This window comes from Falco naumanni, chromosome 5, assembly GCF_017639655.2.
Source record: "Falco naumanni isolate bFalNau1 chromosome 5, bFalNau1.pat, whole genome shotgun sequence".
Classification (NCBI taxonomy): Eukaryota; Metazoa; Chordata; class Aves; order Falconiformes; family Falconidae; genus Falco; species Falco naumanni.
In genome coordinates this window covers 6,402,687-6,427,916 of record NC_054058.1, presented here as the reverse complement: position 1 = coordinate 6,427,916, position 25,230 = coordinate 6,402,687, and the positions used below count along the sequence as shown (strand labels likewise).

At 42.1% G+C, this 25,230-nt stretch overlaps 1 protein-coding gene across 2 annotated transcripts in view; it reads right to left on the bottom strand.

The window, feature by feature from the left end:
• The window catches only part of ZBTB20 (zinc finger and BTB domain containing 20), a 168,686-nt gene that overhangs the window by 18,137 nt on the left and 125,319 nt on the right, over positions 1–25,230 (bottom strand). For both annotated transcript variants that reach the window (XM_040596056.1, XM_040596057.1), the window contains 2 exons: positions 21,338–21,434; positions 13,878–14,065 (listed from right to left, as the gene is read on the bottom strand). The gene's annotated coding sequence lies outside the window, so the exon portion shown is untranslated. The remainder of the gene's footprint in view (positions 1–13,877; positions 14,066–21,337; positions 21,435–25,230) is intronic.

The following is a 25,230-nucleotide window of genomic DNA, read 5'->3' as shown; positions in this document are numbered from 1 at the left end:
CCACTAGTTTCTGGGAGTGCCACAAACCTAAGAAACCTGTTGCTGCTGGAGACAAGCATCATCATCTACTACTTACTCTCTTCCTCTACTACATGTAGTTTTGGAAATCTCTAATCCTTAGTCTTCACACCAAGTGTTGGATGACCACAGCCTCCTGGCTGTATCAAAAAGATGCATTAGGTTCTTCAGACAGCCACCTAGTCTACTCCTTTTCCTCATGGTGGGAACAGTTCACCTACACTATCTCTTCAGAAATGTGTCTAACATTTTTGAAAAAAAAAAAAAAATAAAATCCCAATGTGGGGGATTTCCACTCCCTCCCCAGACACACCATCTACTATATAACAAGAAAGTTTTCCTACTATTTAACTTTGAAACCAATTACTCATCCTTTCCTACAGCAGACACAGAGAACTATTGACCACTTTCCTCTTTATAGCACTCTCTCATATATTGGAAGGCGCCTCACTTTTCTTCTTTAGACCTTCTCATCTAGAAAATACAAACTCAGGTCTCCCAATCAACCTCATTGGTTATATGCACTCTCCTCATTCTTACCTTCTTCTGTCTTCTATCCAGTTTGCCCTTCTTTCACTTAAAATGCAGTGCCCTAAAGCAGATAAAGTACTCTGAGTAAAGGTGAATGAAACAGTTGCCTTAGACACTTTATATATGATATTCTTTAAAGACCTTACAGAATAAATAAAACCAACCAACCAAAGCCCTGTTATCAAAACAAAACTCTACAGATTAGCCTTAAGAAAGGCATGTCTCAGTAAAGAATCCTTAATTTGGAGTGGAAACCTCAGCTCTTGCATAAACATGACAGTTCAGTGGCAATACAGCATTTCCATCACAATATATGACAGCTACTATAGCCCCACAATTTCCATAGGAAGTTTTCTCATTTCCATAGATTAGTGTCTCCTGTTCCAAACCATAACCATGGGTGCTTTTTTCAGCTCCAATGACCTGACTTATCCCCAGTAATGAAGTTTTATTTTCTGTTGTTCTCAAGTTAGTTACTCTAAAATAAAACTGGATTAACAGAGCAAAAATTCCTACCTCTCTAGTGTTTCCATACACAAAATTAGTCCTGCATCAGGTTCCAACTCTCTGGGACCAAATTTAGACGAGCAACATTTTTTCCACTCAAGGAAGTGACTTGAATTCAAACTCTGACAACTTGGTAGTAGCTGACTTCTCGGTGTATCTCAATGATACTAGAGAGGCTGCTTTAGCCAATCCTGCTCAGATGATTCTCCTGAATATTTGGCCTTATTCTGAACAGGGGCCTGCAAGAGGAGAAGCTTGTATGGAGTTTCAGGAACACAGAAAAACATTTGTATCCTCAGCAGGAGATCTGACCAGGAGCAGCCCTTGCTTTCTGTTGCTTTAAAGGTTTGCTGGAGTTTTCACCCAATCATCTGCTTGAACATCTTGAAAATCAGTATCTCCTTCTATAATATCTATCCAAAACAAACACCAGATGACACTACATGAATTGCCCTAACCCTACCAGATTGTTGTTAGAATCAAAATATGTAGCAGTCTACATTTAACAGGAAGTACTGTATTTTTACCAGCACAACATCTATTAATGTGTCAGTAAAATACTCTATGGAAGAAAGAATCACTGCTTTCTGAAAGCTGTCAAACTTCTCTAAATTTCATAGTCTAATAACTACATTTATTTGAAAGACAGGAATGCATGCACAGACAAACACAACCTTATTCTCCAAGGAGCAAACATATCGAGTAGATGGCTAATAAGAAAGAGTTTGCTTAAACTTCGTGCAGGAGACAGGCTTTTTCTGCAGAGTAGAGAATGTTCAGCAAATTTCCTATGGACAATTTATTCAGTTAATTGCCCTGTCCTTTTTAGCATGTACCTAATGAGGAGATATTCATTTTACATAAAACTGACGACTAAACCATAGGTGTTTTGTACATAAAACTGCTTCTATATCCAGTGGGCATAAATCCCCAATGTCAAGCCTAAAAGCCTCTATTTCAGCCTTCACGCTTGGGGAGCAGACAGGGAATCACCTTCCTATGCTTCCCCTGAAAGGCTGCGGCAGGAGCCCATCAGCACTAATCCTATTTGCTCTACAATCTGCAGGGGCAATGTCTGTGCCTCAGTTTGCTTCACATGCAGAACAAGGACAGCATCACACATTCAATTCTGCAGAAGGGCTGCCCGCCTTAATCTTGACAAATTGTTTTGCATTCCTTGCATAAAGAATGCTACAGAAAGATGAAGAATTAACTCCGTAGGTCTTTTCAAATGTTGTTCTCCAGGCTCACAAAAACAAAGCTTGCCCCTTACACTAACTCTAGTGCCTTAATTCCTTATTACCTCTTTATGGTAAGCATCCTACTTACAAGTATAAAACAACAGGTAAAACTAGCTCCAACTAGTTCTGGTGACCAAGGGCTTTGAAGTGTTACAGCACATTCAGCTATTTTAAAGTTAAAGAAATGCTCCATTTTTACCCAGGGTATTTACTTTTCCCACTTTCACTCCAGTTTCTATTCTTGCTGTTTTAGGAACTCCAAAGATACTTCAGAGTAAATAGGGTATGCTCTAAAGCCATTTCTATTCCCAAGCACATATTTGGGGTCCAGTCCAATATACCTCCAGTGTAAACACTGGCACGCAGATACACACACTCTGTTTCTCTCAGTTCCTCTCCCAGCCCTTGTCTGCAGACCCTCTGCTGCTACCGCCATGCCATCAGGCATCCCTAGCACACACGGATTACACTGATGGAGGATGCTGCTCCTGTAGGGATCTACAATACCTCCAAGCAACACATACTACATTAACAGAAGAACCACCAAAGCTGTCATCACAGCTGCATCAATGAGGATTTCAACAGCCTGGCCATATCATTAACAAGCACGTGAATTCCTGTGCCCCGCCCAGCTATAACCTATTTATATTAGCAAAAGATAGGATGACCAAATAGCATTGTAATGCCTTTTTTTTTTTTTTTTTAAAAAAAACCAAACAACATAAAGGGAGAAAACCGTACAATTGCCCTCTTGTAACTGGAAACAGAGAAAACAATGTAGCCACATGATGGCACCATTTCCTAGGAGAAGAAAGGAGGCTGTGCTCCCTTCTTCAGTAGGGAACATTTTCATGTTCTACATGAAAACTGTACCAACGACGCTGGGTTCTTCCCAGAGAGCTCACGCCTGATCCTGCCCAGCCCCAGCAGCTGGCCCAACTGTTTTAACTGGATATAAGTTTAAGGCAGTTCTGTTCTTTAAAAAATCTAGGTGCATCTTTTGCTAGTTTTCCTTCATAGTGCCAGGTGCCATTACTCAGAGAGCATGCTGCACTAGGGGACTTGCAGGAAGAGAGCCATTGAACAGGGAAGAGATGAGATTACGGTGTGAACACTCCCCACTGAAAAAAAGAATAGGGGGACACTTGTTGGAAGAAAAAGAATAAACTTCTTGGAAAATGTAGGCAAACAAGGTGATTTATTTTGCTGTTCTATGGTCCTGATTGAAAGCTCTCTGTAGTCATTAAGAATACCTTCACCTGCTTTAAGAGTTTTTCATTAAATACTAACAGTGTATTTCAGACTGAATATCTGTAAGGAAAGTGAAGAAGGATTGCTTTCCCTCATCTCACTGTGGTGGACTGTATAAACATATCTTCTCTCAGAAGCATTGTTCAGGGAGGAGAAGGGGCTGGGGTTGTAAGTGGGAGATGAGTCTGGAGGAGGAACGAATTAGAAGGATAATAGGTGCAAATATATTAAAACATGTCTCCAAAAGAGACAATTACTATTCCATGAACTCTTTCCCATTTGCCCTGCATTGTTACGTTTTTTCCCCCAGGCAGAAAGACAAGGAGGAAAAGCTTATCAGTTTGAGTGTGGTTAAATACAGTAAGCCTGAAAGCCTGTGGGCTTTGGTTAAAAGGAAAATATAGATTAAAACCTCTTAAGATAATTACCTGTTTAGAAGGTTTCTATTCAAGCCAGACTTCTTTACAGGGAGTGTTTGTAGCAGTCTGTTAGGAAAAGGGTGCAGTCAGATGGTTGACTTTAGCGGGACAGTCGCTGCCTGTGGAAGAGCACTGCTTATACTGCCCATGTTTCCAGAGAAAGACCTTTCAGTGTAGGAGATTTTGTTCTGGCCATAGAATTACTGGTTGATAGGAGAAACGAGGAAGGGACAAGAAATATGTAAATGCCAGTCCTCAAGGCTGGGAAAAAGAGTCTTTTCTCTTCCAGTGGCTCTGTCTCAGCACTGAGTAGAGGAAAGCTAACACATGAAAATGCTAGATTTTATTTGCTTATTTTTTCCATTTATCTTTATCATCAATTAGTGAAAGGGTAATTGTTAACTAGTACAACTGGGTGCTTTGGTGAATATTTCAACTTAGATATTCATACTGTTTTGGACTGTAGTTTCTTTATTTTGAGTTTATGGGATGAGTGTTCAGGCCTGCTTATAATTCAGATTTGAGTATCAGTGGGAAACAGCACATGCTCATGTCTATGACGCTGAAGGCCACAGGGAAAATTTCTGTCCTCAGTGAGACCTCTGTAATCCCTGGGAGCAGACTTATTTCCAAAATCACCTACTTAGTTTTGATAGGAAGAGCATGGCAGAATGCTTTGAACTAATAAATGAAGGCAATAAACAAGAAAACAGCATTCATGGATGGCTTGATGTCATCAGTTGGATCTGTAGCATTAAATAGATATTGCCAGTTCCAGTGTTTGGTTTGTGTCCCCTGCCCAGGGAAAAGGCCCTGGCATTACATGTATACACAAGCATACAAACACCAACAGGTGATACTAATACAGTGCATGAGAGTTATTACTTAGGTCTGCCTTCAGGCACATTCTACCTTCCACTCAGCCAAAAACATTAGAGATAGCATCTAGGAGTTTTACTTTTGAATACAGGGAATATGTCCTGTTTTGAAACACAGCATAGGATCAAAGCACAAAGTATTTTTGTTGCCCACACAGGCATGAAGCTGTGGGGAGAAGTCCCTTGCTCTGTTTTTATTTCCTCTATCATAGCCTTTTTCACACAAAAATTGCTACTCTGTGGTTTTTTTCTCTATCTGTGTAACATCAATAAATTACACGTTATCACTCCTATCATCTAGTTATAAAGAGCCTTTCAAGATTTCTAATAGATGCACAATATTGCTACACTTACATTTTCACTGGGTAAGAACTCAAAAATAGCTGTTTTGAGATTACTCTTAATTTATACTACTTCTCTCTTGTGAGCTTTCAAGAAGCAGCATTTCACCACATGTCACAGATTGATACAGAGTATATATTGCGCATCCCAGCCGGGCAGAGATCCTTTCAGTGTTTAACGCAACAAAGCTGGGATGAGTAGGGGTTCTAGGATTTGTTTATCCTTTTTTGATAGGCGCAGTCAATTCCTCGAGGAGTTATTTGTGCTGACATATTAACCAGAGATCTTGAATTCTCTTTGTATTCCAGTTCCTGAGTGGTAGATACATAAGACTAGATCTCATGTTATTTTAGCCTTGTAAATGACTCCATGGGCAATGAAAACAGTCACAGAAAATATAAATGAAAAGATGGCACAATGGCATTCCCTCTAGAAACAATAATAATTGGCATCCCTGGGAACCTAAATGCACAGTGCCAACCAGAACAATCACTGTGGCCTGCTGTGCACCAGGCTGCGAGGCAAATACCCTGATGCAAATGAAGTCCAGTGCCACTCTGATGGCTTCCAACTGACTTTCACCTATGGAGCAGATCAAACACCACATTTATTGTGGAAATACAATGATTTTCTCCCACAACATCCCCTAGCACACTTTATAAACACTAGTAGGTGGTATTAAGCAGTACCTTCGTTTTATGTTTCAGGTTCTCTCCCAGTACCATGTTAAGGCTTTACTTAAAAAATGTTCTGAATGAAAGAGCTCTCTTTGTTCAGCTGAGAACAATACAAGAATTGTTTTGGTTTTCTCACTCGAATACTGCTCTGGCCCTACCTTCTTCTAAAGTTATTGCGTGGGATCACAGCACAAAGACTATATGGCTATTCTGTGATAAGTAAACAAGACAAAGAGGAGAAAGTGACTATGGAAGCTTAGGTGAAAAGAGCAAAAAGCTCCGATGTTAGACAGATCACAGTGGTGAAAAGAAACAGAAGGCGATCACCTCTATTTTTTCATCTTAACTTAGGAGCTGCATAGTTGCAACAAACCAGGCAACTGATGCACCAGTCAATGTTTCTCAAAGCTTGGAAGGTGTCTCCCTATAGCATGCAAAGGACTAACACAGAGAGATGTAAGCACTCAGTTACCCAGGGTTTTAACAACACACAGTAGGACAAAAGGAGATGTAGCTGCTTTTGTTTCCTTCAATTAAGAGTCACCTGTCAAACACTGGAAAACCTTTTATGTTTTACTCTGCTACATGAACTGTCCCTCTGCAGACCGTAATAGGGAAACTGTACATTTGGTTTAGTCTTCTCATCTAATTAGGACAGAGAAGATGACAGCAGTAGCATGTGCGCTTAAGACACGAAATAACAACGATTGGCATGATTATGTTTGACATCCTTCAAGCAGATCATACAAAGTGGCAGTTTTGGTATGTGCAACTTCAGGAGGAACAACAAAAGGAGAAAAAAAGGTAGAGGAAGTTAGTCAGAAGGAGTCTGAAAGGAAAAGATAAGGAATTAAAATCCATAAGATCAGCAGGAAGATGGTCTTAATAATACCTTACTACAATCCATATCCATATCCAAGGACAACAACAACAAAAAAAGAGGAAGTAGAAAATGCTACAATGGTTAAATAACAAGGTGTAAGAGTTCATTAAAGCTGAAAATGTATCTTTCCAAACACAGAAATCATGCCCAAGTGACACTAATAGAACTGAGCATAAACTAGCAGGCTAGATGTAAAACAAAGATTAGGTAGGGTGAAGAGGAAATTTGAAGAAAAAAAACACTAAAGGCATAAAGACAAATACTGTAATAAAACATTATTTAAACACATCAGATAGAGAAAGCTTACAGGGCAATGACCTGTACCTAAGAAGTGCTGTAGATTTTGTGGATTGATAGATTAAATAGGCAAGTAGTAGACTCAGTGGGTTAGCTAGACTACTGAACTATGAAAGCAGTAAAGGTAATCGAAGAGGTTACAGAAATTCTGCAATAGAATTGACATTATTGCTTTAATGTTCAGAATGGAGGATGATGGAAAAAGGTAAGCCAGCTCAAGGGGGAGAAGGGGAAAGCACTGTTCTGGAGACTGTTACTAAAAATACCCCACAACCAAACAAAAAAACCCCAAACAACAAGAGTACTAGAACATCTTAATATGTTGAACAGTGGCAGATAGTTGTATAGTATTCATCAGCCATTCATTTCATGAGTGAAGCAGTTGCAACACTCTTCCAATGTATAAAGGAAGGATTTACTAGAAGACTCATAACGTAAAGAATGGTAATAAAAAAAATCTGTGGGGGCAGACTGAAAACAAGAACAGGTAAATTCAGAAACAGACTGCAGATACCTTACTGGACAGTTACAGTATGTCTCAGTGGCTGCAGCATGACTTACAAACACAAATACCACAGTATTATCAACTCAGTCACTCAAAATTCTTAAGAATGGAAGCTATGGAATTCTAAAAAGCAGTAAGACTTCTTATCCTCCTCCCTGGTACTTAGAAAGAATAGATACACTGGGGACATATCTTCAAGTTCTCCCCTGAAATCATGAAAAAAAGGCTGTTTTAAACCAAAGCTGAAATTCAGTTATCACTGAAAGTTCTCTAAATGGAGAACAGTAAGACAAGTATTGAATACCACAAGAACTGACAATCTAGCATGAAGCCAGTATTACAGGGTCATCAAATAAGAGAATCAACATTTACGATAATTAGACAAATTTTCAAAAGCATCTATGTGTTATAAATGTGATTTATGCATCAGTGAAACTTAAGCTCCAAAGTCACACAGTCACTTCTGAAAACATACTCACTGACTTCACAACTGAAGTACCATATGCTATTAGTCATTTCTCATGAGAAGAAAAGCCCGAGAGACCAACCTGACAAAACTCACTTAGTGTACTGATTAGGAATATAGAGACCAGCTCCTATCGGTAGTACATTTTATACTACCAGTTCTTCAGTGTCTTGTGATGGCTTTTTCAACAGAGGCAGGGTGAGCTCAGCTTACAGTTTTATATACCTGTACCTGTACTCCTGTCTCCATGCAATTCAAGCAACCTGTATCTGCTTCAGTGAAAACACAATTCATTCCTGGCTGATAATTCTTTGATAATCTTACAAACAGAAATACAAACCTACCGGACACAGAAACCACTTACGACTGTCAAAAAGAGAAGCATTTACTAAACAAAATTTCAAATGTTCTGCAAGACAAAAGTATAATTAAGTGTCATGACAGCAGTGTTTGAGAACTACGAATGTCCTTGCTTTCTGTTTAGCTTGCTACAGAAAAGCCTGTATCATTATTATTATTATTATTATTATATCATCTAAAAGAGATATCTAAACATACATAATCTCTTAGGTCACCTAAAACAACCTAAAAATATTCAGCATTAGCTAACACACACCATATATAGATCAGCAAAAATACAGACAAAATTACTATTGACACACTGCCAGCCTCAGAAAAGAAGGAAGCTGGTAGAATCAGGGCCCCCCTCCTCCCCTCTGAGAGTGGAGATCATTTGAAAGCTCCAGAGCAGTCCCTAGGGAATCATAGCCACAGATTTCCAGAGGCAGAGGCAAGACCATAAAGGCATGTAACCATTCTCTTCCTGCCACAGAACCTCAAAGAGAAACACAGGAAACCTAAAATATAAAGCTGAGGCCAAACCAGCTTCAGATCCATCTAGCCTCTATATTAGCCCTAGGCAAATCAAATTTGTCGATTCATGGGAAGGGAATGGTGGGTCCCTCTAGCTGCTCAAGAAAATAAAAACCAAGTTTCTGCATCCATGCTCAATGCTCTGTGGAGTTCAGGAACCTTGTGAGGCTCTCTCTCTGCCTTTCCCCATTATGCTGCAAGACTATCAAGCTACAAAAATCAGGAGAAAAAGAAACAGACTGCCTCTAAGTTCCCATCCTGTGAAAGCTAAAAAATGCTGGAATTGGACCAAATCAGCCATGTCACTTGAGCACGTATGGACAAAGCGTTCAGATGTGGTCCATTACCAACAGTGTTTATAAAGTGTATTCTCTTTAATGCACAAAAACTCCACGGTGGCTTGCTAAAACAGAACTTTAGTAAGTCCTCCCCCATCTCAATGTCTTGCCAATGATTGTTTCATGCATTTTTCAAAAATTATCCATGCCTAACTTTCATTCCCTACCAGAATCTCAGGTCTCTGCAAGAATTTGGTGTTCTCTAAAATCATAAAAATTGCCTCAGCAGTTTTCCCAATGATTGTCCAACCTGCCTCCCAGTCCCACGGAAACTCTTTGCAAAGATGTTGCTTTTCCCTTGTCTGGAACAAATTCCTTCACAGATGGACCATCCACTGTCTAAGAATAACTCTTTTAACTATCAATAGAGACAAAGAGATTCAGTTGCACTGTTCCCGTGGGATTCCTTTGAGTTTGGACACATCTGTTAAAGACGCATACATCAGAGCTTGAATGAAGTTTTTGTCTGATTGTATCTCTGAGAACTCTGAAAGTTTCTGCCAAAATGATCTTATCTGTTGGCATGTGCAAAACATATATAGTTATAGACGCTTTCTGAAGGGCTCCTAAAGTGGCCTATACAGACCAAATCAGTTTAAATACAGCCAAGTCCTGATGACTTCCTTCCCTCTCAGCAAAATCTTTAGAAGCTTTACCTGAGGCAGTTCAGCCTTCAAACGAGGACCCTACCAACTTCATGCATTCTTTATGCCTAAGCAAGAAAGTATGTGGAAAACTGAAAATAGCGCCAACGTCACATGCTTTGCTTTGCTTCTTGTAACTCTTCCAGAAACTATGTCTCCATGCTTGTCCTTGTAGCTTTTTGCACAAACACCTTTCTTCTGGGTAAGCAGCCACAACTGTTAGTGACAGCTGAGTAGCTAGAGGTATAACTCACTTGGAGCTCTGTCAGCTCACTCTATGACTTAATTCCAAAATCATTCAAAGTGGTACTTTTTATCTGCCAAAGCCCTACATGAAAACAGTTACCTCAGGAAGCACCTCTTCCTCTTGTTTCTCCAATTGCATGGCATGAGCTAGCATTTCCCAAGGTTGAAAGAGATGGGAACTGGACACAACGTATCCTAGGTTCTGGATTTTGCTTCAAGGATTCGTCTCAACTGGAACTATAATGTTCAAATTCAGAAAACTAAGACCCAGTCCTACAACAGTCAGAACTAATGCAATTTCACTGGGAATAAGTGGCACCACAAACAGCATGCAAAACGTACTACACTATAGAATTAAGCCCTAAATTAAGTTGTGCATCACATATGACTTTATACCTAGAGTTTTTTGCGAACTACTTGTTTCACTAGGACAGGCATTCAGACTACTGCTTAATCTTTTTTTTCACCTCTGCCTTTTACAGTTGAGGAGCAGATGGCTATCATGGAGTTTTTATTTCCTATGCCTGGAAAAAGTATTTTGATCTGAATCGTTCCAAAAGCACCCTGATTTTTTGAAGTAGATTGGCTTTTGGATATTTCTCATAATAAATATGTGGTGTTGTTTTCTGCCAAGCACTAGTGACTGAATTCAAAACGGTCAGTGAAAATTTTCTTATGAGGAGTGACTGAGGGAACTGGGGTTGTATAGTCTGGAGAGGAGAAGACTCAGGGGGACCTTATGGGTCTCTACAGCTACCTGAAAGGAGGTTGTAGGCAGGTGGGGGTCAGTCTCTTCTCCCAGATAAGAAGTGACAGGACAAGAGGAAGCAGCCTCAAGCTATGCCAGGGGAGGTTTAGATGGGATATTAAGAAACATTTCTTCATGGAGAGGGTGGTCAAGCACTGGAACAGGCTGCCCAGGGAGGTGGTGGAATCACCATCCTTGGGGGGTGTTTAAAAAACACATAGATGTACTGCTTAGGGACATGGTTTAGTGATGGACTTGGCAGTCCTGGGTTAATGGTTGGAGCTGATGATCTCAAAGGTCTTTGAATTTTTCCAATAATTGATAATTGATACCAATAATTGATACTACGATGCTGACTCTTTCTGGGTGTTTCTGGTATTTTCAACAAAAATTCCTCTCAAACTTCCTGTCTAATCCTAGCTGTTTAGTATATTTAAATTATTTACCATCTGCTAGAGAATTCCCCACCAGAATGAAGAATGTCCTTTGAAAATGAAATATAATCTGCTTAGTTGTGGGGGCAGAGGCAGTATGGAGGTCTGGGGAAGGGAAGAGAAGCAATGCTGTAGTCTCTAGAAGGTAGAGAGAAGGACAGGTAGTGTTGCTGGCTCAAAGAAGTAAAGTATCACCACAGGTCCAAAAGTTGAGAAGATGAAGGATGTGGCAATGTAGCTCTGAGAGGAAGGGAAGAGAAGGAAAAAGGAGGGAAGTTTAGGGTGAGGGGAAAGAATCAGTCCAAAAGGCAGGGGAGGCAAGAGGTAAGGAGAAGGAGTTTGTAAGGACAGGGAAGCCCATTTTTAAATGCTGGGAGCCACAAATACTAATCTTTTGGGTCAATGAATGTATTCCAGCACTACAGACTGAGGCAATATTACAAAAAACCCCACATAACACAGGCAATAGCTATAGTAAATATGCAGTAAATATTCATCATGCCTTGTTTTTAGTTCATGTGAGAAATTGGCATTGCTACTTTGCAAAGGCATGCCAAACGCTAATTATATGCATGCTGCCCTGAACAAATACAGCCTGATAAAGGTTATAACCCATCATAAATAATGGGAGTTTTTCCACAGGCTTCAAAGCACATGGAATCAACTAACAGAGATCGACACCACAAGGCATCTTACCATTTTTTGAAATTTTGCAGGAATGTAATTGTATTTTGGGAACTAAATTTCAACAGTTCCTGAGACAGGACAATATTAATGCTGAAATAATTACTAAACTTCTTTTCTGAAAAAAACCCAACTTCACTGGGAAAGGAGCATCTAACCTGGGTTTGCAGTTTTTTCATAATTGGTATTGCGAATTTAGTAGGAATGGAAGGGGATTTGGGAACATTTAAAGCCTTGGGGTCCTAAAGTCTGTTTGTCCACAGAACAGGTAGAGCGTGAAGAGCTGCAGACTCCACCTTCCCTCCTGCCCTCTGCCAATATTCCTCACCCCTGAACTTGGCCACAGAAAGCAAAGGCAGGGGTTCATTCTCCAAGTTCCTTCCCTACAATCCCTGCTGGCCTCTGTCCTAAAGTTGCTTTCATGGGTTTCCATTTGTACTGTCAAAAAACATCAGTGTGAGGTTTCAAATCCCATTTACTAATGAACTCTTTCATCTTTGTGAATGGGATAAAAAGATTCTTTGTTTGAAAATAAGGATTATTTTTCCTTGTTGTTCTTCTCTTTTTTTCCGCATCTTTTCACAAGCTTTTTGTTTTCAGAAAACATAACAAGACAAAACTGTACCCCAGTTTTAACAAAGAGCCTGACATCTCTTATTTGAAGAGAATTCTTGTATATACTAAACTGCATGCTGCCTGCTGCTCAATTGTTTCACATGTGTTTCTTCTCCCCAAATCACCAGGTGAGACTTAGGAAAGTCTCCCCAATGTTTACCAGCTCTATTAAAATCATGATCTCTAGAAGAAGCTCATAATGAATAAAGTCAGAAGCCAACAGGAATGCATTGCAGCTAAAGTGATTTTGATAGTGATGATCCCTATAACCCTGCTGCTTCCAAGCTTGGCCCCGAGGCAGGGTTTTTAAATTAAAAAAAGAAAAGGATATACATACTTTTTAATCTGATTTTTTATTGTCATGCCCTGATTTTTTTTATAGGTCTTTGCAAAATCTGGTTGGCTTCTGAGCTCTTGAAACCCGGTGTCATCATCTTTCCTTCTCATTTCCCTCCCCTTGTAAATTTTACAACATGCTAAAACCACCACAGAAGAGGTAAAGTATATATTCTAAAACTAGTGAATAATGAGGTCCACATCACCCTGCATACTGCTGTCCAAGAGACTTCCAGGCAGCGACCACTGTGAAGAGACAATGTTTTTAAGAGCTGACAGGGTAAGTTCTGACTTTCCAAAATCCAGTTTTGATCATTCCTTCCCTTATTTTTGTATTTTTTGGCAAAATGGAAAAGAACATTTTAAAAAGACCAATTAACCCATGCTGAGTAATCTGAAAGTGAATGCACTCTAAAAAAGGGCCATAAACTGGTACAACCACACAGGTCTACAAAGATTTTCCAGACTCTCTCAGGCTGATGCTCTCTACAAAACACTCCCCTTTTCCTTTGTGGAAATCCTTTACAATCCTGGGTGTCAGAGCCAGACACCTGTTTTCTCCAATTGCAATAAAGCACTGACTGAAACTCCCCAGTCAGTAGATATGCTTGGGTAACTAGAAGCATGTGACTATGTGGAGCTGAATAACTACAGCTCTAGTTGGGGAGAGATACGCTTGAGGGGTCTTCCCTTTTTAATTCATAAGAAGTAGCAACCCAACCCAATAACATGCTCTTAGCTTCCCCTAGCAGATTGTATTATCATGACCTTAACACAAAATGCTCTGTTTCAGTGGTAATTTCCAAAGAAGGGAAAAGGTAAGCCCTGAGGAAGTCTTGCTTGTGCCATTATGGAAAGAGCATCCAACCGGAAAACCTGGTCCGCGGTAAGCAGTGTGTTTTCAAGAACCCAAACGCAACCCAGCAGCGTGCTAGTGTACTCACAATCAGATGACCCTGTGTGTGCGTGCAGGTTTGTTGGTGAATGTGGTGAGTGGATGAGGGTCGGGCTCAGAGACCGAACAGCTTCAAGGTTCAGGCAGCGAAGGCCCGGCTTGGCGCTGCGTGCACCCGTCTGAGTAATCTCATTCTCCTCAGACGCCTTCTGGTTTTCAGCTGTCTTGGGTTTCTTCCTGAAAATAAACAAAGAGACCTTTGAAGGGACTGACTGCATATTTGGGAAAAGGCATTTTTAGAATCTGTTAAAGATAACTTTCTCCCTCTTTCCCCTCCCTTCTTTTCCCTTACAGGGAAGGAGGCAGAGAAGACTTTCCCCCATGCTTCTTGTTTGGAAACAAGCTGCTCCTTGTTTTGACTCTGATGCAATGGCCCTGAGACCGTGTTACAGCAAATAGGCCAAGCATGAAGCTCCTCATTCTGCCCCTACTGATGACATATAAAATGAAACTCGTCCCAGTGGTTTAGACAGTCGGAGCTCCATTTGACAAATATTAACCAAGGCTGTAGCATTCTGAATAGAGAGAGTTATACAGAAATGTAATAGAATTGTCTGAAAAGCAAACAAATATGCAAGCTTCCAGTTCAAAATGAATCAGTACAGAGACTCGTAGGAAAAGCACTGAAATATAATTTTGAGATGCAGAGGTTATCTAAGTAAAGCACGAAAATTTGCAGCCTGAAACAACAGGCTATGAGCACAGCACATGAGAGCTTGCCACACCTCCTTCCACCCAGGACCTCCGAGCATCCCGCAAACGCAAGGAATTAAGCCTCTGAGGAACATTAAGGAGGTAGTTAATCAGCACCTTCGTTTCACAGATGGAGAACCCGGGGCACAAGAAGTGGTGGGCTTCGAATCATGCAGCGAGCACTCCGTTGGGGGAGGCAAGTGCCCACACCTCACCCCTTCCCCTCCATTTGACCGGTGCGGGTGCGCCCTGAGGCGCCTTGCCCAGCCAGCTGGGGCCACAGCCTTCTGCCAGGGCCACTGCTGCCCTGGCCCAGCATGCGGCCACGGTGCCCGGGTGTCACCCAGCAGCTCCTGCTGTGTGTGGGGAGGCCACGGCCGTGCTTGTGAGAGGGCAGCAGGAGCCAGGGAGGCCGAAGCCGCATCTCTCTCCTGCTGGCAGCGCCGGCAGCGGCAGGCTGCCCTGGGAGCAGGCCTGTCCATGGGCGCACCTCACGCTGCCGGGTGACCATGGCTTCAGGGCTGCATCCAGCCTCAGCAAGGGTCATCCCGGAGGATGGGGGTGCCCCTGGAGCCAAGGTGGCCCTGTCCCGCGTCTGCCCTGGCTCCCTGTGTGCCGGCACAGCCCCTCTCGTCAGGGACGGGCTCTCCGCCAGAAGGGCCGAGGCTGGAGCCCCTTCTCCCCACAGGGCCTGCTCTCCTGCATCCCACCTAGGCCCGCGGGCGGCCGGCACGCCGAGGACTGGCCTGGCCTCTCACTTTTGAAACAGCTCGGTCCCAGAGCCGAAGAGCCCCGTTCCCGCGGGGCTGGCGGGGGGCACACGGCGGCGCAGCGCCCCCGGCCCGCCCGGTTGCATAAGGGCGTTATGTAAGGGCGGCACGGCCGGCCGCGGGCAGGGCGCCATTTCCCGGCGGCCGCCGTCGGGGGGCAGCAGCTGCCCGGGCCCGGCCCGGCCCGGCCCGGCGAGGCGCCTCCTCGGCCGGAACGTGAAAAGCTCTAGGATAGGAGGGAAGAAAAACCTGTCATTACCATGAAAACGTAAATCAAACGGGCCAAAAGGAAATAAACCAAATCCTTCCCCCTCACAAAGCGCCCCCAGGAGGTGCTGGGCCCGGTCAGCCGCTGGCACCTGCCCTGGGCTGCCCAGGGCTGAAGGGATGGCCCTGGGTTGGCCAAAACGCAGAAAAAGGCGCTCAGTCCCAGATGGTTTTGGGGTGCTGCAGGGCAGCTGAGCTCTGCAGGTGAACCACCGCCAACAGAGGGTCATGCTGATAACCCCACTGCTGCTGGCAGCTCTGATGTGGTTTGGATTACCGGGGCTAACAATCCCCACGCCACGGGATGGGCACGTAGTACTGCTGCTGTATCCTCCACATACATCAATCAATATGCTCAAAATATACCAGGATAAAGTCTAATCTGATCTAAATCAATAGCAGATGACTAAATGGACCTTACTTAAAGTTGCAGAGGTATAGCAAAGGCCTGAACTGATTTACTCCATTTTAAACGGAAGGAAAATCAAACTATTTAAAAGCATGTTTTTTTCCTGGAGAGTAAACAGAGCATCTCGTCGCTCCAAGCTCGGGCATCCTTCCGTCTGTTCCCCGTTCTGTCACTGGGATCCATCTCTTGCTGCATGGATGAGGATGCATGAGATGCAGAGCTTATATATGGCAACATATATTTTTAAAGTATATGGTCTGCATACGTTTTGTTTGTAAGTCTGTGTTGATCTTTGGCATACGAACACTGGCACACCTTCACACGCCTCATTTCCAGATCCCATGACTTTCCAATGTGCAGCCAGGATGCACTGGGAGCTGTGAGAAACCTGTGTATAGAACAGTGGGTTTTTTACAGCATTGCTACCCAAGAAGCTTTCAGATAGCATGGCTTTTTGTCCAGGCATGAAAGGATGTATGCAGGGTTGGACTCTGGATGCAAGGGGTAATGAAGTCCCTTGTGCCGGGAAGCTGAACTGCCATATTGAAGTTCTGTTTTCAGCCCAGAGTTAACCCAAGTTACACACCCGGAACGCAGCCTCTGACTCCAGCCTCACCCATGCACAAAGCTGCCTTCCCCGGGCAGGACCCTGTTGTTATTTGCAGGGTAGGGGCTCAGCCTGAGCAAGCAAGACTTGTTGGCCACTAGCACAGCCACACTTGCATTGTTAGAAAAGACACTGACGGATGCTTCATTGTGTGATTGATCCCCTGTGTGCCTCCCAGGCCTTCAAAATTCATTAGAGGGACAGGTTAAAAAACACTTTAGCAACAAGTAGTGACACCAGAGAGGCTGTGCTTAGCACCCCCTGCTTCTTCCTTTCCAAACCCATTTATTTTCTACTTCGCTCTTAAGGCTGACACTGTATTACCAAGATGCTCTTGTGTCATCTCTTTTCCACGTCAGAGTTCTGCAGCTTGGTGACCTGTGCTCACTAGGATGGGAAGAGAAGCAATGGTGCTGATTGGCACTAGAGGTGGTACCTCTCCACAGCAGTTCGTTTCTCTTACACTGTTTAGGCATGCCCTGCATCTCAGTACCACCTGAAAGGAATGCAGGCTTCCACATGAGGAAGGCTGAGTAAGGGAAACAGTCAGTTAAGGACCTAAAGAAAACTTTTCAGAAAAAAAGTAATAAAAATCCTGGGGACTCTGTGATCAAAACTACCTATGAAGAAATCCAAACACGGTTCTTCTCCAGTCTGCTATGTCAGACTGCTGTTGCCAACAAAGGACAATGGGCAAAGCCAGAAAAATCCTGCTATTGCTGTAATTATATTGCTATCCTTTTGTTCTACCTTATCACCCATCTAGAAAGCTCCTATTGCTATGATCTTCACCTATATATTCTAATTAAATATTCTTATGTTCACTTACATAGTCTACTTCTATTGCCATCTTATTGCTATAGTCTTCACAGGGAGAGTTAAGCGCTGGATCAGGTTGTGGCATCTCAGTCCTTAGAGATTTTCAAAACTTAATTGAACAAGGCCCTGAGTAACCTAATCCAACTTGGAAGTCAGCCCTGCTTTGAGCAGGGAATTTGACTACAGACCTCCAGAGGACCCTTCCAACCTAATTTTTTTTCCTGATTGCACACTTCTGTGAACATTTCCATCAGCAAGCTCTCTAATATATCTCCATGTTCCAGAAGACAAAATGGCACACTAATTGTATTATGAGTATGACTTGTCATAGCTATGTCAAAAACTCTTGAAAGCACAGAGGTAGGAGCAAGAACGAAATAAGTAATAAATAGTTTGCGGAACATTCCCAAATTACACCTGTTTATGTACCATCCCTGGACTTAATTGATTGGCAGTCCTGTGCAATTATTTCAGTAGGAAGTGTCAGTCTACCTTGCTACTTTAGTTCATGTGACTATGTTCTTCTCTATAGACTAACCCTGGAAACAAGAAGTTTCCCATTTACTTTTTAGTAACAGCAATAAAAGTAGCAACTTACTTGCAAAAGACTTGGGAAGGTGCCCTTGCAGCAAGGGGCTGTATTCTGAGCTCCAGTTATCTCTGAGCTTCTTCTCCACATACACTTGTGGTACATTACATGTCTTCCCAAATACTGCACTCATTCTTAAAATTATCAGAGGGCCATCCAGCATCTTTGCTTCTTGTGAAGGACAGCAGAAGGCCAACATAGCAAAGAGATGGCACTTCTTTATATGGGCCTGATGCCCAGACTCCCAGAAGTTTGGGACAGAAAAGATGCTGACTTTTCTAAGCTAATCTGAGTCTTGAGGGTCAATGCAGAATTCATATTTCCTACTGATTTATAAGGGGTTTACCCAGTCCATTTCTAAGCATCCTACCTACTCCATCTCTTTACATTTTCTATCCTATGTCCAGGTACTTTTTTTTTGTTAGTACTCACTATCAGCATTTCCTTATATTTATTGTATTTTTTTCACTATGTTCATTTACACCACTTAAACCGTATTCTCTTCTTTCTTGATTGTATGCCTTCCTAATATCAGGCTAACTGTATCCAGTCATCCCTGAACTGAAAGTGCCTATCAGCACTTCCCAGCTCGTGTAAAGCAAGACGTACAATCACTGCCATCTTTTTATTTTTGTTTTCTGTCAGTATCTTCATTGCAGTGAGGCATTCCCTCCTTTCCATGTACCTTAACACTACACTATCATACAACAAGGTCTCGGATGGTGGACAACTCAGAATGCTGCAGCAACTGCAATGATCTCCGAACTGGCCGCAAAACAGAACTGGCTCCTTTCTGTTTAATTTGAAGGCAGAATGGGTAATATTTTGGATGTTCTAACCTCAAAGCTATCTAGAAACTAATACTACCTAGAAAACTATCTAGAAACTACTACCTTTTAGTTTTGGAATGCCTTTAAAAACCCTGCTATACTTCCCCCTTTTTGCTGCCACTCTCGCATACAGCTTCTCTCTCCCAACCCTCCACTTGCTCTCCACAAAGGATTTCTTTGCATGCCCTTGCAACCATTACTTGAGTTTAGAATGAATTTCCCCTCGATGAGGTAACACGTTCTCACAGTGAGGCCACCAAACCAGGTCTCTGTCAAAAATAGGCAATATGTGCTGTTGTACTTCTCACACGGCAGCTATAGCTTGAACCTTCCCTTACACAGGGAGCAGCTCTCCGTCCTGCAGAGGCACTAGGTTAGCAATGAACAAATTAGCTCAGGTAGAGGAACCAGCGTTGCTGCGCAGAACCCACAGTAGCATCCTGGCTCTCAGGGGAAGCTATGATAATGCGAGTGTATGAGAATAATACTACATAATGAACAATAATGAGGCAGTTTTCAGCCTCTGAATACAGGGAGGGCTGGGTCACCAACCAGACCTTTGTTCATCGCATATTAAACAGCATGGAGGGAACGCGCCACAGGGTTGCTGATGTTGTTACAAGTGCTGCTGCTCGCTGAGTCTGCCCACCCATGTTCCAGGCATTATTTCTCCTCCTCACAGATACAGCATCACCTTCTAGTAAGTGCCCTCAGGTCAGAGATGCCTGTAGTGCCCAAGCACTGCACTTAACTCACTGGTATACAGTTTGTCTGTAACCTTAGTGACTCAGAGACTGTATATAATTTTTTAAAAAAACCCTAGCTTTTCAGATGCTAGAAATAGAAGAGTGTGAAAATAGTTCACATTTGATTTTAAGCAATATTTTTCCTGAGTGTTCTGCTGCACATTCTTCCTCTGCCTGTGTGCGACTAACACAGCTCCTGATATCAGTGCTTATCACTGCCAGTGTTGTGTCTCTTCCAGACATGACATTGACAATACATATTTAGAAACTGACAAAGTGAAAGAGAGAGAGAGAGAGATGAGTACAATTACTGAATATATAAAAAAAAAAAAAAACACAACAACAAAAAAGCACCCGGAAGAACAGCAAAAAGCATTGAAATCTGCCCAGAGACCTCACCTCAAAATTCAGGGCACACTGAACACCAGAGCTGAGGCTGAAGCTTCCCAAGAGACGCTCACTTCAAACCACCTGAGCCATCCCACTTTTCCTGCCAGAAGTGTTCCTTCAGTAGTTAAAAGTCCTGCACAAGCTGACTGCCTGAATATTCACACAGCTTCTCTGATGATTTTGCAGCCACATTGATCTTCATGCTGTTACAGCTATATGACTGGCAGTTTGTTTAAAATCTCTGATTGCAAGTTTGTGTCATACAATGGAAAACACAAACTCCTGAAAACATTGCCATAAAATGTAATACGAAAGAGAAATCCCCACAGAACACTGCAGAGCAAGAATGGGAGACACAGAGAACTGACAAAAGAGGCCCAATGTTCTAGTGCAATAAAAGCCTGGAAAATTTAATCAACACAGAAAAGTAAAATAAACTCCAAAATCCCTTACAGGAGACTGATTAACATAATTAAATTAAACTCAGGGATTAAGTTAAACCGAGATTGGAATTTGCTGTGCCTGTTTCAGGCCTGAAATGGGGGTTATATGCCCCCAAACATGTCCACTTTTCCCATCTAAACCACAACTCCCATAAAGTCAGGCCCTGACTACAAAACCTGCCTGACTCAGAGCATCTCGGCTACAGCAACACCGTGACAATACTGGCAAGCATTGAGGATTGATCATAAGCAATCACAACTATGAGATCTATGGGGAAAAAAAGTGCAAATAACAGGTAAGTGGTAATTTCAGAGCATTATAAAACCACAACACAAAGTCAAAATTCTCTGTGCAATCTGTGTACTCTGTGCAAAAATACCTGTGCAATCCCACCAAATTACCAAATTGTAATGGCCTTAAATCATAAATGACTCAAGGCCTAGAAAGAACAGCGTAAACCTTTAAGAAGTTGCAGTAAATTCAATCTGTATTGCATGAAACACGAATGAGAGGAAAGGTGGCTCATTAAAAAGTAATAAGAATGAAAAAGAAGACAAACACTCCGAAGACAAACATGGATGAACCAACTAGAACAGCACAAACTAGAGCAGTAAGCAGGGAGAACCTGCCAAACGAAAAGATACAAGCAGATCAAACCAGCCATTGCTGAACTATGCTGTGAGGCTACAACTTAAATATTTAACAGTTTTTTATTGACATATTTTTTGCCCATGTATTTCCTTGCAAATTTCAAAAGCAAAACTTAGCTTACCCTCATCAGTAATGCTCACAGGTGCTGCAATTTGTTTTTGTTTTTTAAAGATGTCTTTTTTTTTTTTTTTTTCTGAAACAAGAAGTCTTTTATAAGAGATAAAATATACTTACAGTGGTTTCCAAACGGTATCACTCTTCAGGTAAATTACTCCAAGCCTTGGACCTAGTGCAGACGTTCATTGGGGCAGGGAACAGAGAGAGGCTGTGTCTGTACCAGAAAGAACCAAAAGGAAAGGTCAGGGGGAAATAATAATTATTTACTGAGAGCAAGAAAACTTGCTGCAACACTAACTGGCACTCTCCGCCGTCAGTACAGCTGGCTGCAGCCTGGTAGTGCCGAATTCTTCCTGCTTCAGTCCCCCCAGCCCTGGCTGCAAACGCCAGCAGAGCCAGTCCCCGGTTACCCCAGTCTGCCCATGCAACCTATTCTGGTGAAGTGAGGAGGAGACGGAGGATTAGCCAGCAAAGTGCTATCAGTAGGATTCATTCTGAGAAGTTGCTCACTCTAATGGCATGAGCACGGAGCAGTGATGGAGAGCTAGCACAAACTTGGCACTCAAGTGCATCTCATCAGAACAACAAGGCTAGTCCTGTTCGGAGCAGCAACAAGCACTTCCTCAGGACTGAAAGGCAGGAAAAGGAAGGAAAAATCCTCCTTTGCTTCTTTTGCTGTCTTTACGTCACAAAAATGATGGCTCCTATCAAAGCAGAAACCAGCAGAAACCCCACTTATCTCCCATCAATCACCAGGTCTACTGCAGTGAGACCAGTGAAGGAACGTTGTCAGCCTTTCAGGAAAGATTCAGCTCGGCAGCAGGTTTATGTCTGAAATCTCCTGAGCTAAAGAGGGAGCTGGACTCCATGGACTAATACAGAAAGGGATCCAAATAAAAACCTCAGCTCCAGTATTTATTAGAGGATGATTTCACCAGCCCAGACCTAAGTTTTTGGGAGTATTTACATTTTTTGGGGACTTGAATCCCTCTCTAGACTAACAGAACTCCTCCTTTGCTAGCTTCTTATGATCTTTGGGTGGCTCACTGTGGATGTTGGAAGTACGTCTGAAGTTAACATCCAGGGACAGAATTAAATCCTGCTCACTTCACTTATGCAAAGAACTCCTGGGACTTCAGCATATTCAGTCCTACCCACAGTGAAGCCAATGGTGCTATTTCCATGAATAAATGATTTTGCCTACTCAGATCAGACAAGAAAAGCAAATATTTGCTTTATCAAAGAAATCAAGAAGGTGAACGAAAAATGATAAGAGATGTAATTGTTATTTCACAGGTAGTTAATGTCACTGTGCAAGTTGGAATTTATGTCTGTAAATGCAACACAATAAAAAAACCCCACTGTTCGTGCAGCAGGAACACTGGAATGAGCATCAGCAGACACAATGAATGATTTTAGATGACACTGTAATAATGTACTTCACAAAACATACATTTGGTTTTATGTTCAATTTATACATTTTGTAATGATGACGTTTATTGATGACTGGGATATATGCTACATACTGATTTCAACAGGCTGCATGGAACCTTAGCAGCTACACTTCACAGGGGCTCAAGCAAATATTTTCTTTGATTCCATTTTTCTTAAGTTCTCCCCTCTTGGAGTCTGCTTTGAATTGCAAATTCAGTAAATTTAAACACACAAAAAACCCCTCCTCAACTTAGCCTGAACCTCTGAGTTTCACCAGGGCTTGGGAGAGGAACCATATGCTGGTGTCAGGTTAGCTCAAAAGAATTATCTAAAACAGTGACACCTTTGACCACGACCAAGGGTTGAATTTCAAAGGTGCAGTAACGCCCAAGATTGCCGTAGATTTAAGTCCCTGCTAACACTCAGCATGGCTTACTTTCAAGTTCTCCCTTCCCACATCCACATACGCCCCACCTGTTCTGTTAATGCTGACCTTGCCTCTTATATCCACTTTGCACACATCAGTCTGTCTTTTATCTGGCTATTGCTCACATTTTTAAGGCATAAATCCCATGCGCCTTAGAGACTGCCCAGTGCTTCAGCTAACATGCATTTTTAACTTGTACTAGAAGCAGAAAAATCACAGGATCAGGTCTTTAGTCTTTGCTTCGGCAGAACTCCTGCTCACTTCACTCCTAATTTCACACAAGAGAAGCCTAAGAACTGCATGTACTTATCCTGCATATTTTGTCACCTCTCTCTTTGTGTCATTATTGCTCTTCCAATCTCTGGGATCCCAATCCAAGTGGCTCTCTCTTCTAGCACTGCCTAGCACTCAATCTGGCTTCACATCAAGGGTCAGGCAGACAAGTTGTTAGAGATGGGCTGTTCAAAGTCTTCTACAAAATCTGGGCACTAAAATCTCTGTGAAAGGCAACACTTAAAATATCTTCATTTTTCTCCATCATTTTTGCTATGACCTGGGAAGACATGTATCTTTTCCTCCAGTGTGATGAGCATAAAGCACTGAGATCATCAGCAGTTGATAGGTACATTTTAAGTACATAAAATCAACAAAGCTGATGGTGCTTCAGAAGACATGGGGAGTGCAACAGAGAGAGAAACACTCAAAATTTTTCTAAAAGTCTTAAATCTAGCTTGAGAAAAATTAGAGGAAAAGGACTTTTGGTTGTGTGAAGATAGCGCAAAAAGAGACAAGCAGGACAACAGGGGAATGGGATGTGTGACACTGGGTCAAGTAACTACTCCCCTCTCTACATGGGCTCCTCTACCCAGAAAAGGAAAACATTGCATTTCTGCTCCATGAGGTAATGTGTGCTTAATTAAGATTTTGGAGGATAGCTTTTCTGCATGAATGCATTCCCGTAATGCAGACTCTTATTACTTAAGTATTTCCACTAATGATAGTAACTTGGGCATTTTATATATGCTCACTTTTATTCCACCTTGCTCTTCCTGAGCTTTATCTGGTAATTTAGAGGGTGTAAGAAACATTAATCGTATTACTGTTTTTATTAAGGAAGGTTCATTTTATGATAGCAGTGATGTACTACAGATTGTGATTTAAGATGTACACTTCAGGTCAATTCTATACTGGCTTCACTGGAGTGGCAGTGGGCATAGTCAGGAGAAAATGTGGTACTTTACATAATAATGCTGATGATTAATGGGCCTCTGGACCATAACTCCATATTCTGAGGCACTGATCCTCCTTCTCCACCCTCCTGAAATTTGTGTCTTGACCCTTTCATCTCTTGTTAGCTACCTTTCCAGAGCCGTTCATTAATCAGCACCATTGATCTGATGTGGTCTGTCATATCACATTACTTAAAACACCCATAAGCAAGCATTGGCCTGACTCTGCTCTTTACACAACACACCACCACAGTGTTTCCTTTACAGATGACTTCAATATTATAAACACCCATTTCCCACTGCTGCTTGGTCCTGAAATGTCCTTTTTCTAGGCTGGTTCCCCCCAGGATATTTCTCTCTCTCCCCCTGGCTGTACTTCTTTCTGCTCACAGACACCATCAAACACCTTCAGTATTTCCTGTTTGTTAGGGGCACTCTTACGTCTGACCTGCAAGAAACAATCACAAAATAGCTTTTTCTCTTTGCTTGAGATCTGGTACCACAGCCTTTTGTTACTTCCTCTTAGTGAGTCCTGATCAAGGGGACTTAATTTTTTAGTTAATTGCTATTTATGTTATCCCTGCAATACTCTTTTCCCTGGTATCTTCAGAAGTCTGCTTCCTTGTGCATTTTGTGTGATCCCCAGTAATGAAAAAATTAAAAGATGAGCTTCTTGTGAGCTTATTTCTGATTATTCTTATTTGCTGTGCTGGCACAGTGCTGTCTGTCACGAGGCAATGGAAAATAAGGGCTTGCTAGTGCCACAGAAGTCAGCATGTCTGATCTTAACCCACATGAATTGATGCTCTCACAATCATGATATATTTTCAGACTGAGCTGTCTAGGCTAAACGCAATTCTTTTTTGGTCACTTTTTCTCTACAGGAGTAGCTTTTTGGGTGAAATTCTTAAAGCAGCAAC